Genomic DNA, 15,144 nt, shown 5'->3' with positions numbered 1-15,144 from the left:
TTGGTGCACAAGTGTAGGAATGCTGTGTCTTCTTGGGGAATTTATACTTTTCTTATGAAATAAAATTCTTTTAACTCTGGTAATTTTCTTTGCTCTGAAATCTATATTATCTGACATTAATGTAGCCACTCCTGAACTCCTTTGATTAATTTTTCCTCTGTTCCCTCCACTCTGCTGTTGAGCCGATCCACTGAACTTTTCATTTTAGTTATTGTATTTTTCAGTTCTAAAATTTCCATTTGGTTTTTCTTTATATCTTCTGTTTCTTTGATGAAGTTTCCTAATTTTTTATTGTTTCAAGCATGTTCGTCATTGCTTCTTGAAACATTTTTATCATTGGTGCTTTAAAATCTTTGTCTAATAATCCCAACTTCCTTCTCGTCTTGGTATCAGCATCTATTGACTATCTTTTTAAATTCAATTTGAGATCTTCCCAGTTCTTTGTATGATGAGAAATTTTCAACTGAAACTTGGACGTTTTTATATTATGTTAGGAGTCTCTGGATCTTACTTAAATCTGTTTTATCTGGCTTTCTTTAGCAGAGGATGGTGACACCTCTTCATTATTTATAGGTGGGAGTACAGGTTTTCTTTCTGGCCTCTGTTGATGTCCAAAGTGAGGAGAAGGCTCTACATTGCTGCTGTGTAGAGACTGGCGTTTAGTCTCCTAACATGTTCTCCACTGATACTCTGGGGTTGATTTATTTGAGGAAGAAAGTCCTCGTTCCCTATCCGATCTTCCCTGACACCATCTTGGCGGGGGGTAATAAAGTACATTGTTACAGCCTCACAAGAGTGAAAGTATAGCCTCACTTCTCAGTTTTTCCTGGTGTGGGTGGGGAAGGGGCCCATAATTTTTTCCATGGTGTTTGACTGAAGGGGTGCAGTTTGTCTAAAGGTTTTCTGTTTTGCTAGGCTATGCCTTTCCTATAAATTTGGCTAGAAAGTATTGCAATAATTTTGGCAACTAGACTTATAATGGTGATCATTCATAACGTATGTAAATGTCAAATCACTGTGTTGTACACCTGAAACCAACATAATATTGTATGTCAACTATACTTCAACTAAAAAAAAAGACACTGAAAGGTCAAAAAATAAAAATGACTGTGAAAAAAATGTGTTCACTTGTAGAACAAACTTGCACTGAAAAATGGATGGACGAATGGGGCTTGGATTGTGTGAACATGATGTGAAGCCTTTGTAGAGGAAAGGAAGACACTAGGAAGGAGTATAAGAGTATAAAGTGGCACGTCCCTGCTCTGGAGAGGCATTGCTTTGGGACATGATTGTGAACCAGTTATGTTCAGGGACTGGAGAGCTAGGAAAAGGACAACTTGTGTCCCTTCCCCAGGGAAGCCTTCCTGGATCCCCCCTTTAACTTGTAACTCTCCTCTAAGCTCCCAACCACTTTGAATTCACATACCATAAAACTAGGATGTATAGTAAGATATATATTGAGATATAATTCACACACCATAAAATTGACCCTTTTAAAGTGTAGGAGTCAGTGGGTTTTAGCATATTCACACAGCTGTGCAATCAATAACACTATCTAATTCCAGAGCAGTTACAATATCCCCAGAAGAGCCCTGTATCCATTAGCAGTCACCCACCATTCCATACATCCCCCCAGGTCAGGCAACCACTAATCTACTTTCTGTGTCTCTGTGTTCGTCTATTCGGGACATTTGCTATATGTGAAGTAATACATAACATGGTCTTTTGTGTCTGGCTTTTTCTACTTAGCATAATGTTCTCAAGATTCATCCATGTTGTAGCATATATCAGTATTTCATTCCTTTTTATGGCTGAAGCACATTTCATTGTATGAATACACTACATTATTCATTCATCAATTGATTGACATTTGGGTTGTTTTCACATTTTGGCTATTATGAATAATGTTGCTGTGAACATTAACGTACAAGATTTTATGTAGAAATATGTTTAAATTCTCTTGGGTATATACTTAGGAGTAGAATTGCTGGGTCACATGATAACTATATGTTTAATATTTTAAGGAACTTCTAAACTATTTGTCAACATGCTGCACCATTTAGCATTCTCACCAGGAATGTATGAAAGTTCCAATTTCTGCACATCTCTGTCAACACTTGCTATAGTCAATCTTTTTTATTATAGTCATCCTAGTAGGTGTGGTATGATATTTCATTATGGTTTTGGTTTTAATTTATCTAATAACTAAAGAGGTTGAGCATTTTTTCATGGAATAATTTGCCACTTGTATATCTTCTTTGGAGAAATGTCTATAAAAACTCTTTGCTGTTTTAAAAAATTGGGTTTTTCTGTCCTTCTATTGTTGAATTCTGAGAGTTCTTTATATATTCTAGATACCAATCTCTTATAAGATATATGGTTTGCAGATGTTTATCCTAGTCTGCAAGATGACTTTACTTTCTTGAGAGTATACTTTGAAGCACAAAAGTTCTTAATTATGAAGTCCAATTTGTCAATTTTTTGTTGTTTTTGCTTATGCTTTTGGTATCCTATCTAAAAAAACAGTAGTTAATCCAAGGTCACAAAGATTTATGTCTATGTTTTCTTCTAGGATTTTAATAGTTTTAGCTATTACATTAGGTCAATGTCCTCTTTTGAGTTGATTTTTGTACATGGAGTATGGTAGAAGTCCATCTTCATTCTTTTGCACATCCTGTTGTCCCAGCACCATTTATTGACTATTCTTTCCTTTTTGAATTACTCTGACATCATTATTGAAAATTAGTTGATCGGGGCGCCTGGGTGGCGCAGTCGGTTAAGCGTCCGACTTCAGCCAGGTCACGATCTCGCGGTCCGTGAGTTCGAGCCCCGCGTCCGGCTCTGGGCTGATGGCTCAGAGCCTGGAGCCTGTTGCTGATTCTGTGTCTCCCTCTCTCTCTGCCCCTCCCCCGTTCATGCTCTGTCTCTCTCTGTCCCAAAAATAAATAAACGTTGAAAAAAAAATTAAAAAAAAAAAAAGAAAATTAGTTGATCATAAATGTAGATTCAAATGGCCACTTGACACTGACAGCGGAATTCATGACCTTTGCAGAAGTCATTAGGGGCACCAACCTTTGCCCAAGGGCCCATGACCATGCTCACTTGGCTTCAGACTCAGTGCCCAGGACTACCTGTGGTGGCCGCATGACCAAACGAACACCTTAATCTGCTCAGGTTTTTCAACCTAGAGGTTTTCTAAGCTGAGGTCGACCTATCACTAAACAGGACAGCATACTTCAATCACATGACCTAAGTTCGACACTTCCCAGATGTAAAAATATAAGTAAATAAAAGCTAGTTGATCATACATAAATGTAAAAATCTCTTTCTGGACTTGATCGTATTTATTGATCTATATGTCTGCAATGTTTTATTTATTTTTGAGAGAGAGAGAGCTTGAGTGGGAGAGGGGCAGAGGGGGGAAGGGGGACAGGGGATCCAAATGGGGACTTAGTGCTGACAGAAGCAAGCCTGATGAGGGGCTCAAATTCATAAGCCATGAGATCATGACCTGAGTCACCTAGGCACCCTAGAGTAAGTTTTGAAGTCAGGTAATGTGAGTCCTCCAACATTGTTTTTTGTTTGTTTTTTAAATTTATTTATTTACTTTGAAAGACAGAGAGAGTGGCAGAGGGGCAGAAAGGGGGAAAGAGAGAATCCCAAGCAGGCTCTGTGCTGTCAGAGCAGAGCTTGATGCAGGGCTCAGTCTCACAAACCCTGAGATCATGACCTGAGACCAAACCAAGAGTCAGTCATTTAACCGAATGAGCCACCCCGGTGCTCCGAACATTGTTCTTTTTAAAGATCATTTTGGTTGTTCTGGGTCCTTTGCATTTACATATGAATTTTAGGATCAGATTATAAGTTTCTGCAAAAAAAAAAGTCAGCCAGGATTTTGATAAGGATTGCAGCAAATCTGTAGACTAATTTGGAAAGTATTGACACTTCAACAATGTTAAGTTTTCTAATCCATGATTATTGCCTGTCTTTCCATCTACTTGGGTCCTCTTTAATTTCTTTCTAAAGTTATTTATTTATTTATTTGTTTGTTTGTTTATTTATTTATTTATTTATTTGAGAGAGAATGAGTGGGGAGAGGCAGAGAGAGAAGGGGACCTCTGTAATTTCTTTCAATAATATTTTATGGTTTTCAGTGTATACATTTCATACTTCCTTTAACGAATTTATTCTTAAGCATTTTTTTTAATTTCTGATACTATTATAACTGGAGTAATTTTCCTAAGTTAATTTTCGTATTATTTTCTGTTAGTATATAGAAAATCAACTGCTAATTTTATTTTCATCTTGTATTCTGCAAACTTTCTGTATTTGTTTATTACCTCTGATAGTTTTTATTTGTGTGTATGTGTGTATGTGTATGTGTGTGACATCCTTAGAACTTTTATATATGAGATCAGGTCATTTGCAAATAGGATAGTTTTACTTTTGCCTTTCTAATCTGGATGCATTTTACTTCTTTTTAACTGCCTAATTGCCTTCCAGTACAATGTTGAAGAGAAGTTGGGAGAGTGAACATCCTTGCTTTTTCCTGATCCTAGGTGGAAAGATTTCATCCTTTCACCACCAACTAAGATGTTAACTGTGGGTTTTCATAGATATACTTTATCAGTTTGAGGAAGTTTCCTTCTATTACTAGTTCATTGAGTGTTTTTATCATAAGAAGATCTTGGCTTTTTGTTAAATGTTTATTCTATGTCTATTAAGATGATGGTATGGGGGCTCCTGGGTGGCTCAGATGGCTGAGTGTCTGACTTTGGTTCAGGTTATGATCTCACTGTTAGTGAGATCGAGCCCCATGTTGGGCTTTGCACTGTTAGCATGGAGCCTGGTTTGGATTCTCTGTCTCTCTCTCTGCCTCTCTCCCACTCACACTCTTCTTCTCTGTCTCTCTAAAAATAAACATTAAAAAATGTTTAAAGATTATCATATGTAGATTAATGATTTTCATCAAAGTTGTGAAAATTTTGGCCATCATTTCTTCAAATATTCTTCCTGCCCCTGCTGTCTCTCTCTCTCTTTCTGGAACTCCCATTATGAACATGTTGATATTCTTGATGGTGTTCCATAGGTCTCTAAAGCTCTGTTCATTTTCTTAATTCTTTTGTCTTTCTATTGTTTACAGTACAAAATCTCCAGTGGTCTATCTTCAAGTTCACTGATTTTTTTTTTTTTTGCCTGCTCAAATTTGTTGTTGAGCCCCTCTAGTAACATGTCAGTTACTGTATTTTTCAACATTAGAATTTTTTATTTAACTTTTTAAATAATTTTTTCTTTTTTTTTTTTAACGTTTATTTATTTTTGAGACAGAGAGAGACAGAGCATGAACAGGGGAGGGGCAGAGAGAGAGGGAGACACAGAATCTGAAACAGGCTCCAGGCTCTGAGCGGTCAGCACAGAGCCCGACGCGGGGCTCGAACTCACGGACCGTGAGATCATGACCTGAGCCAAAGTCGGATGCTTAACCGACCGAGCCACCCAGGCGCCCCAATAAATTTTTCTTTATTGATATTCTATACATGGCAAGACATTAATCTCATAGTTTCCTTTAGTTCTTTGAACATGTTTGAAATATATGATTTAAAGTTTTTGTCTAATGGGGTGCCTGGGTGGCTCAGTCGGTTGAGCATCTGACTTTGGCTGGGGTCATGATCTCGCAGTTCATGAGTTCAAGCCCGGCGTCAGGCTCTATGCTGACAGCTCAGAGCCTGGAGCCTGCTTCGGATTCTGTGTGTCCCTCTCTCTTTGCCCCTCCCCTGCTCCCCTGCTCCCCTGCTCCCCTGCTCGTGCTCTGTTTCTCTCTCTCTCAAAAAAATAAAACTAAAAAAAATTAAAAAAAAATAAAGTCTGTCTAGTAAGTCCAACATGCGAACTTTCTCAGTTTCTATTGATCACTTGCTTGCCTAGGTATGGGACATACTTTCTTGTTTCTTTGCATGCCTTATAATTTCCCATTGAAAATGAGATTCAGGGAAGTTTCCTTAATAAACACTTCGTGGATTGTTGGACGATTTTAGTTAATCCAGGGTTATGAAAACACTGATTTTCTAATTTTTTGCCAGTGTTCTCATTGCTTTTGTGGAGGAGAAGATTTTCAGTGGCCCTTAATTCCATCATTCCTGCTGACACACCATGGCATTTTGAATTAACCTCTATTGTAGCACTTGTAACAAGTGGTATGTATGAACTACTTTGTTTCCCTGCTAGGCTGTGAGCATCTAGAGGGAAAGGACTGTGTCTTATTCACCTCCTTATCTTTCCCTTCCAGAGTAAATCTGGATGCTTGATAAATAGCAGGCTATTGTTGAAGGACGAGTGATTGAACCCCCAAAGAAGGTAACCACTGAGAAAAACTTTATGTTGACTTGCGATGCTATGGCTTTATTTCTTAATCCTAGAGTATCCTGGAAAAACCATTTTGCGTTTGTATTTAGACAGTTCTGGGAATTTCTATCCAAATTGTGTCACATTTTAATAGTGCCCTGAAGCAGTTTTCATAATCATTTAGAGCCTTAGTTTTCATATATGCAATGAGGATAATAATACTTAAGATCATAATATTGTGATCCTAGTATGGTTCAGGGGATTAGATGGGATGACACACGTAAAGCCCATAGTATAGTATAGTATCGTATAGTATCAGGCAGTGCTGCTCATGATTATGAGTGTTTATGATTCTTGCCTGTCCCAACTCCAGGAAACTTCAACCATTTCCTGTTTAACTTGAGCAAGGGTTTGGCAAATCCACCTGCTATCAACAACTGATGAACAATGCTTTCTTCAGCTCCCTCATGCCGGAGCCTCCACAAAAGCCTCTTTTGAAACACAGGCAGGCAGAACAACCAGGGCGCTTCTTCCATGGAGCTCAAGCACTAACAGAGCTATGAACGGAAAACATCTGCTGCTTATAGGGCTGGCCAGTTGTGGAGACAGACTGTGACGCAGCTTTCTTGGAGGACTGGAGGCTTTAAAGCTGGGGAAGGTAGGGAAACCCAGGACTTACCTAGAAAGGAAGGCAACCCACAGATTCCTGAAAACCAAAACAGAGCGGTCGCTAGAACTTTCAGGATGATGGTCCTGGGGGAAGCGGTTAGGGGACGAGTTATGCTAGGATCTCTCTAATTTACTTACACTTCCTAGTATGGCTTTTCTTTAAAAAGAATAAAAAAGACACTATTTTTAAAGTTTGAAAACAACTAACCTAACTCAAACCAGTTATTAGACAGATAAAAATGCAGACCAGTAAAATTCAATGACTCACCCAAGGTCAGACAAGAGGGAGCAGCAGAGCTCCAAGGTGAATGTTGGTCTGACTGGGAGCCCAGGGTTCTTTCCATCTTATCTGCTGTGACCCTGTTAAGTCACCTTACAGAGAACTCATTGAAAAAGACACCTAAGCATGTGCTGTCTGAAGTCATGTACATCTCTTATCTCCAAGAATAATTTATCTGATCATAGATACTTGGATCTGTAGAGTTTAGAGGCTAAATTTAGAATCAAGAGGGTGGGATTCAAACATAAGATCTGGTGTCATCAGTTAACCTGTGTGAATGTCATTGTTTTCATCTAAAAATTGGGTCCAATCCCCTTCCTATCTCCCTCCTCTGGCTGTTCAAAGTATTACAGAAATAAAAGATGTGAAAAAGATTTTTCATTCTAAATTTTTTCATTCACCTGTTCACTGAGGTCCTCCATCTATCCCCTTAGTAGCAGAATAATGGTATTCCATGGCTTTATTTGGTTTGGAGAATCACTAGCCCTAAACCTCTCATCAGAATCGTAGGCCACCCATCTCTTCATGCTAATCTTTGGGCTAGGAGTTAGGGAGAGACTATAACACTGACTTGAAGTTTGTCACTCTGTCCCACACCTAGGGGATGTCATGTGATGTGAGTGACTCCACCCAGGACAACTCCCTTTAGTTCCTGCTCATGTTTACAAATGTTCACTGGACTCAGATACTTGAGTATCTAAGAGGCATCTGGGTTTTTTTTCCCCTCCAAGTCTGTTGGTTTTCCCCATCTTAGCATGACACCTCCAAAAACTTGGGTGTCATCCGCATGTTCTTCCATGCCTTCAAACCCAGTATGGTTTACAATAACAGAAGTTATAAATTGCTCCTCAAAATCCATGTGGTTCTTCCTTACTATGTAGCACCTACGCCATTTGGGTAGGATTGATCACACCCATACCTTCATTGGTCCAAGACAACTAAGATAATTTCATCCCTTATCCATGCTGATTGTTTCCAGTAACTCCCATCTAAGCTAATCAGTCCACTGGCAGTGGAGGTACAGTGGGGGTATTAAGCCGACGCTCTGATCTCCCAATCAGTCAATCCCAAGATCAAGATTTTTGTTTTACAGTTGTTGGAAATGATGCCTGCCCCTGCTCCATGCAAATAAAACCATCTTACAACCATGTATGTGACTTGCTCTTGCAAACATGTATGGAGTCAGCATAAGGATAAATGGACACACAAAGGGTGGGGGACAGATGAAACAGGACTGAGAATCAGAAAAATAAGGCTAGAGGCCTGATCAAAGCTTGCCTTAAGCCCACCTGCATCATAGTTTTCATTTTTATAAGTCTGTAAATTGGTCCTATTTTCTGAATAAAATTAAGATTGGGTTTGATTGTTACCTAAAATCAAAAGAATTCAAACTAATAGACTTATTCAAGCCACTAGCAAATTGTTATATTTGCTTCCAAAACCATACATCGTATCTGTTCACTTCTTAACATTACCACAATCACTTTCCTACTTTCAAAGATTAAAACCTTTCAAAGACTTTAAGTTGTTCTTAAACAAAACCCTAAGCCATCCTTTCTATCAACCACCTTCCACCCATCCTACATTGGGCTCCTCCCTGCATTCCTATGCATGGTCCCTGCATTCCTATTGCTTCTCCTTGATTCCATCTGCTTTAGCCTCACAAATCTTTCTGTTTCTTGAACAGCCAAGCCCTATCCCACTTGCTGTTCCCTTTGCCTGGAATGCTCCCCGCCCCCCCCCCCCCCCCAACCTGAGTGCCTTATTCTCATCCTTTAAGTCTTTGTTCAAATATCCCTCCTCAGAGGTGTCTTTCCTGACCACTCACCAGTACCTTCCTATCTTATCCCTTGTTTATTTCCTACAGAGTGCCTATCACAATTTGTAATGATCTATCTTACACACTTACTTGTTTATTGTTGCTAGAATGTAAGTTGCTCATGAGGACCCTGTCTTGTTTAAACTGTGTCCCGGCTTATAATTAGGCTCAATAAACATTTGTCAATCAACACCTAAGAGCTGCTCAACAACCTGAAACCCTTAGGAAGGTATTGCCAGAGCGCCACCCAGTGGTGGGCTGAGGTCTGGCATGGAGGTCAGTGGATCTCCACAGTCACTGGCATGCCTTTCAACATGGGTCTCAATCATCCACCCCAGTCAGCTGCTGGGAAGGGAAGGCCAGGCAGTTGGGATCACGTTATCGTGCTCTGCTCTGGCCGAACACAGCACAGCTTCAGTAGCAACAGCTTCACTTGAGAGCTTGTTAGAAATGCAGAATCTTGGCCCCACCCCAGACCTCCTCAACCAGTCTTCACTTAACAAGATCCCAGGTGGTGGTTTGCACCTTATGGTTTCAGAAACCAGGCTCTCTACCACCTTGACATGCACTGCCAGCACTGAAATCTGAAAGTCTCTGATCCAGGAAGCTTCCTCATGCACTGTATGAACTTAAGCAGTTTGTTTAACCTTTTTATGCCTTAGTTTCTCAATTACTTATAAGACCGGACCCTATTATCTTATAAACGATACCATGGTAATAAAACAAAAAGCCTTGGGCTGAGGATCTCCTGCTGAGGTCTATGATCGTTGGCATTTGGGGAATTAGTAACAGAAAGATGAGAGCAAGCTGTAGGACAAGATGGAGGTGAAGGAAAAAAATGTGTGTGAATGTGTGTATATATTAATATACATATGTGCACATATATCAATATGCATGTGTATATATTACATATGCACAAGTGTGGTAATGTGCATATGTCATGTACATGTGTGTATATATTATATGCATATTTGTATATATTACATGTGTATATATATTAATATGCCTATGTGTGTAGTATGTTATATGTGCACATAAAACAGGAGAGAATGGCCTCAGAGATGACTCAGAGTAAATCTCAGCTAAATCACTCTTTGTAAAATGGGATATCCATAACACCCTCCCCCCATCAGTGGTTCTTAATCCTGGTTGCGCATTAGGATCACCTGGGAGCTTTTAAAAGTCTCAAGACCAGCCAGTTCTTCAGACCGATTACATCATTGTCTCTGTGGGAGAGACCCAGACATCCGCAGTCTGTAAAGCTCCACCATGCTTCCCAAGCTCTAAGTGCACACAAATTACACTTGGTGGGGGGGTTGTTGAAAAGCATATTTGGATTCAGGAGGTCTGGGGTGGGGCCTGAGAGTCTACATTTCTAACAAGCACTTGGGTAAAACTGATGTCTCTGATCCAGGGACCACACTTTGATGAATCACCAAGCCCCAGATGATTCAAATGTGCAGACAAGTGTGAGACCTATGTTTCTGAGGATGTGTGGGAAATTAAATGAGGTAGTAGGTTTGATTCATGTGGCATATAATCGTCACACAGTCATCATAATTTTCCTGAGTGTACCCCTTTGTTGAGTAACTAATAAGAAAAATCAGGGGATAGCAGGGAATAGCTGAAAGGTCCCTGACAGAGGGAATCTAATATTTGTTGACCATCCACTGCGTGCCATGTGCTTTAAATTATGCCACCCTGGTGAGTCCATTTTGGTGGAAGTGGAACAATTTAGCGATAAGAACCTTGCTCCAACTTGGTCACACACTGAATAAAAGGCAAATCCTGGATTCATGCCTAGGTCTCTCCAATACTCAAACTTTACTGCTTTTCAAGCTGCCTTGCTGCCTCGCACCTAGAAGAGCAAAGGACTTGCATGCGTTTCAACAGCTGCAGAGGGAAGGGCAGCTGGGCTGAGGAGCCCTTGCAGGGAGACAATGGAGGCCATTGTAGGAGCAGCTGGATGGATGGAGGAAAGAACAGGTGGGCAGTGTTGGGGCCAGGGAACAGCTTAAGGGGGAAACAGCAAATTACCTCAACCCAGAGGAGAGAGAACATTTAGGGATTGTGGTTTTGGCCTTCACGCAAGGCTTTTCCAGCACTCGTTACCTTAGAAACATTACCATCACCAATTGCCATTTACAGCACATTTGCTGAGGCTTGAGCTGCTTCTCTGGGCATAGAAATTGTGAGTTATTGTGAGAAATTATGATAAGACAGAGGCAAAACCTCGAGCCAGACCTCTTAACCAAATCCTATGTGCAGGAAGACTTTGGAGGTCTACATTTGCTAGACTCCCAGTCACTGCTCTGTAAGCAAAGAAAAGGGGAATTCTGCTAGGGCCATCTGGGCGCGCGCGCTCTGGCCAACGGGCATGAAATTTCTTTTCCTTCAAGGAGAGATGTGGAATCATATCATCATTTGAGGTAGAAAACAGCTACACATTAGGCTTCTGTACCAAGAGCAGAAAAGGAAGCTTGCCTGAGATCCTGCAGGAATCAAGAATTCACCCACGTGGCCTCACCAGGAAACTCCCAGGCTCTTCAGAAAGGCACCTCCAGGGCTGCCGCGCTGGATCAATTTATCATTGAGTTAGCACTGCCACCTTGTGGTAGAAGCTAAGCACTGCGCTGTCCTAACCTGACCAGGATTTATGCATATCAGATCTTTGCTTTTTTCCCCGCCCTCCTTTTCCTTTCATTTAGCTTATATGACAGGACAGATAGTAATGATATTTACAGAGATAGGGAAAATAATACTGGAGGCAGTTTGGTGGGAGGGAGAGTAAGCTTGTATTTGAGCAAATTGAACCAGGAGTGTCTCTAACAGGGAAAACAACAGAAATCCTATCGATTCCATGGCAGGGAGAAAGATATACATAAATTAGGCCTGTTACCTTGCTATTGAATTTATTTCTCTTTGTAGAAAATTTGCAAAAATCCCCTTACTTTTGAGCAAAAATATAGACCATAGTTTAGGCTATAGTCATATTTCCTTTTTTGCTAATCAAATCGGGCACACAGTCCCTCTCCTCCCCAGAAAAAAAAATGGTCCCAGTGGGGACTTTGAGGGAGGAGACCAGAGACTGTACATTCCTACACCTCAGAGATAACTGGCTATTTTGTTTGTGACTTTAATGTAAGTCCATTTGTCAGGAGGCAGAGCCATCTTTCCCAGATGGGGTGGGTTGGGGGATATTATTCTACTGTACTTATATTCCTTTGCAAAAATCAACTCTGAAATAAATGGATCTGAGAATGGTAGATGGTCTTAGAAAACAAATTTTGTGCCTTATAAATTGAGTTTCATACAATTCCAGGTTCTGCAGAAGTGAGACTGGGTGAGTACTCTGGGTGTTGGGGAGCAGTGGCACCAGCCAGGCACTCCATCCCCTCTGCTGTCATCTGTTTCCAACAATGAGCTTTGGTGCAACATTGTATTAGTCTGCTATGGCTGCTGTAACAAAATACCACTGGCCGAGAGGCTTAAGCAACAGCAATTTATTGTCTCATAGTTCTGGAGGTAGAGGTCCAAGGTCAAAGTGTCATCAGGGCTGGTGTCTGGTGAGAGCTCCCCCCTAGCCATGCGGACATCCATCTTCTCACTGTGTCCTCACACGGCCTCTCCTTGATGCATATGCTCAGGGGAGAGAGGAGAGAGAAAAATCTCTGGTATCTCTTCTTACAAAGACACTAGTCCTGTTAGATCAGGGCCCCACCCTTATGACCTCAGTTAATCATGTCTGTGAAGACTATCTCCAGATATAGTCATGTTGGGGGCTAGGGGGGGCTTCAACATATGAATTTTAGGGAGGACCAAAAACATAGGATCCATAACACGATCTTGTTTGAAAAAGAGACTTTGGATAGTGTCTGAAAATCTTCTGCCCTTGTCAGAGCCTGCTCAAATTGAGAAGATTGGAACGGATAGGCCCGAGAGGGCTCGTGATTGACCCAGGGCCACCCAGGGAGGGGATGGCAGGGCTGGAGCCTCGTCACCACACACGAGGGCACGCATGTGGCTCTCCTCCCCTGTAGGTTACATTTTAAAAATAATGGTGGCACGTGGGTTACCAAGTCAAGCCACAGAAACTTGGAAAATACGGAATGGGGCTGAACTGCTCCCCGTTTCAATTCTGTTGAAACACATGATTAAACCACGTGTACAGTGACACTCAGAGGACATGTTTGATTTGTCTAGAATGAGGGAAAAGAGTTTAGTTCTGACATAGAGACTTGCAGAGATTCTGAGAAAAACTTCTGGGTGATGTTGGGAATGCTTATTACTGTGTCTGATTCCACTTACTTGGACACAGCGGGGCCCTAATCTCTGCTTTTGACATCTTAGCCACATTAGCACAGGTTTTACTCACAAAGGCCAGGAAGAGATATGAGGGCTGAGGTGACTGGAAAGGATCTCAGGCCCAAATCAGTCCATCAGCACAGTGACTCAGACACAATGTCTCCTTGCCCTTGGTTCCCTGCCACCATGGGGTCTGGTTCCCCTGGCATGCAGGAACTTGGGGGCAGCATGATGGCACCAGTGGTGGATGGTGTGGGTTGGGGGACCAGGCTGGCATGTCCCGCAAAGCCCATGGTGTCTGTGTGGGGGGAGCAGGGCACTGTCCCTACTAGTGGCAACCGGGGCCACATAAGTGAACAGAGGAAAGAGACCTGGGGCAGACACTGCTCAACGGGAGCCTGACGGGGCAGGAGAGCGAAGGGGTGGGGAAGGACTCTCACCAAAATCAACGACCGGAAGGGGCCAGGAAACAAACACTTCAAGGAGACAAAAGTAACTGCTTTCTTCGTATGTTTTCCTGATAGTAAAAGTGACACATGGTCACCCTAGAAAATCAGCAGACAGTCTGGGGGCTGTGAATGGGCCTGGGTGGGGGCCAGGCAGAGTGAAAGGAGCCTCGGGAGGTTCCAGGGCGTTAGGGGCTGTGCTCTAACATTTTTAAGGTGCTGACCGCCTTCTGGGCCTGGCTCTGATTCCTCTCCCAGTGACAGTGCCACGGGCTTGCAGGGAAATGGGTGTGAGGCAGGACTCACCTCCCTTGTCCTTCTGGTCCCTGAGGGCAGGATGCTGGAGGGTGGTGGCCAGGAGGGCAGAGGACAGGCTCTGCACACAGGGTCCACCAGGACTCGAGACCCTGAAAGTGCTCTGGGACATGGGCAAAAAAGCTCAAAGGTGACAAAGCTTCCTAAACCCATTCCGTGAGTGAGAGGCTGGGGTGTGGGTGGACTTGGGGCTTTGGTCATTCCCCATGGGGTGCTGCTTCAGCCCTGCCATCTCCCACCAGCCCAGTGCAGGGTGGAGAGGCCCTGAGCCCACCTTCCCCCCTCTACACAGGCTCGGGATGCAGGGTTTGAGCTACAGGTGTCCTTGACTGTGCCCATCCAACCTGCATTCCTCCCCTGCTCTTTGACCACAGGTGGGACAGGATCTGTTTGGCGACACTGGCCAGTCTTGCTGGGCACCCTCAGCCTCTTTGTCTTCCTTCTCTCTCTGAGTCTGGGAGTCACCTCCCTTCTCTTCTGTGCTCCCTTGTCCCACCTTACAAGGTTAGAGTCTATAATTGTGGAGTGAAGAGGGGGTCTCCAGTAAAGACAATTTAAGGATCCATGGGCTGTGGGGGCAGGGTCAGAATCTCTGGGCTCTGGACATGATCACTTTTGCGGCCACCCGCTCAGCCTATGTGTGAGCACAGCTCAGGCCCCAGGATTTCCCCCGTCAGTCCCCACTCCGGGGCCGATGACAGGGACCCCGACTGGTCGCTGGAATGTGGCTGAGTGGCATCTTGTCTCTACAGCACTGGGCACAGGGCGTGGTCTAGGAAACAGTGCTGTGGGCGGGCTGCTTCCCTCCCCACTCCACCTGGTTTCACAACAGACCGAACTGGCCTCCGTTTGGAGCAGACTTCTTGTGAGTTATGTTTATGTGGTCTGATCTCCTGCATCTGCAGAGCTGAGAGGCACGTCCTGGTGCACAGGGACCCCAGATGTTGTTCTCATGACCACTCTATGGG

The 15,144-nt window shown here is 42.7% G+C and overlaps 1 protein-coding gene across 1 annotated transcript in view; it reads left to right on the top strand.

Annotated features, from left to right (window-relative positions):
* Positions 1-15,144, top strand: part of LRIT1 (leucine rich repeat, Ig-like and transmembrane domains 1) — a 53,620-nt gene that overhangs the window by 10,803 nt on the left and 27,673 nt on the right. The window lies entirely within an intron of this gene.

Source organism: Herpailurus yagouaroundi, unplaced genomic scaffold (assembly GCF_014898765.1).
Source record: "Herpailurus yagouaroundi ecotype Mexico unplaced genomic scaffold, PumYag 163, whole genome shotgun sequence".
Lineage (NCBI taxonomy): Eukaryota > Metazoa > Chordata > Mammalia > Carnivora > Felidae > Herpailurus > Herpailurus yagouaroundi.
The sequence above is the reverse complement of the archived record's forward strand: the minus strand, read 5'-3'. Positions and strand labels throughout refer to the sequence as shown.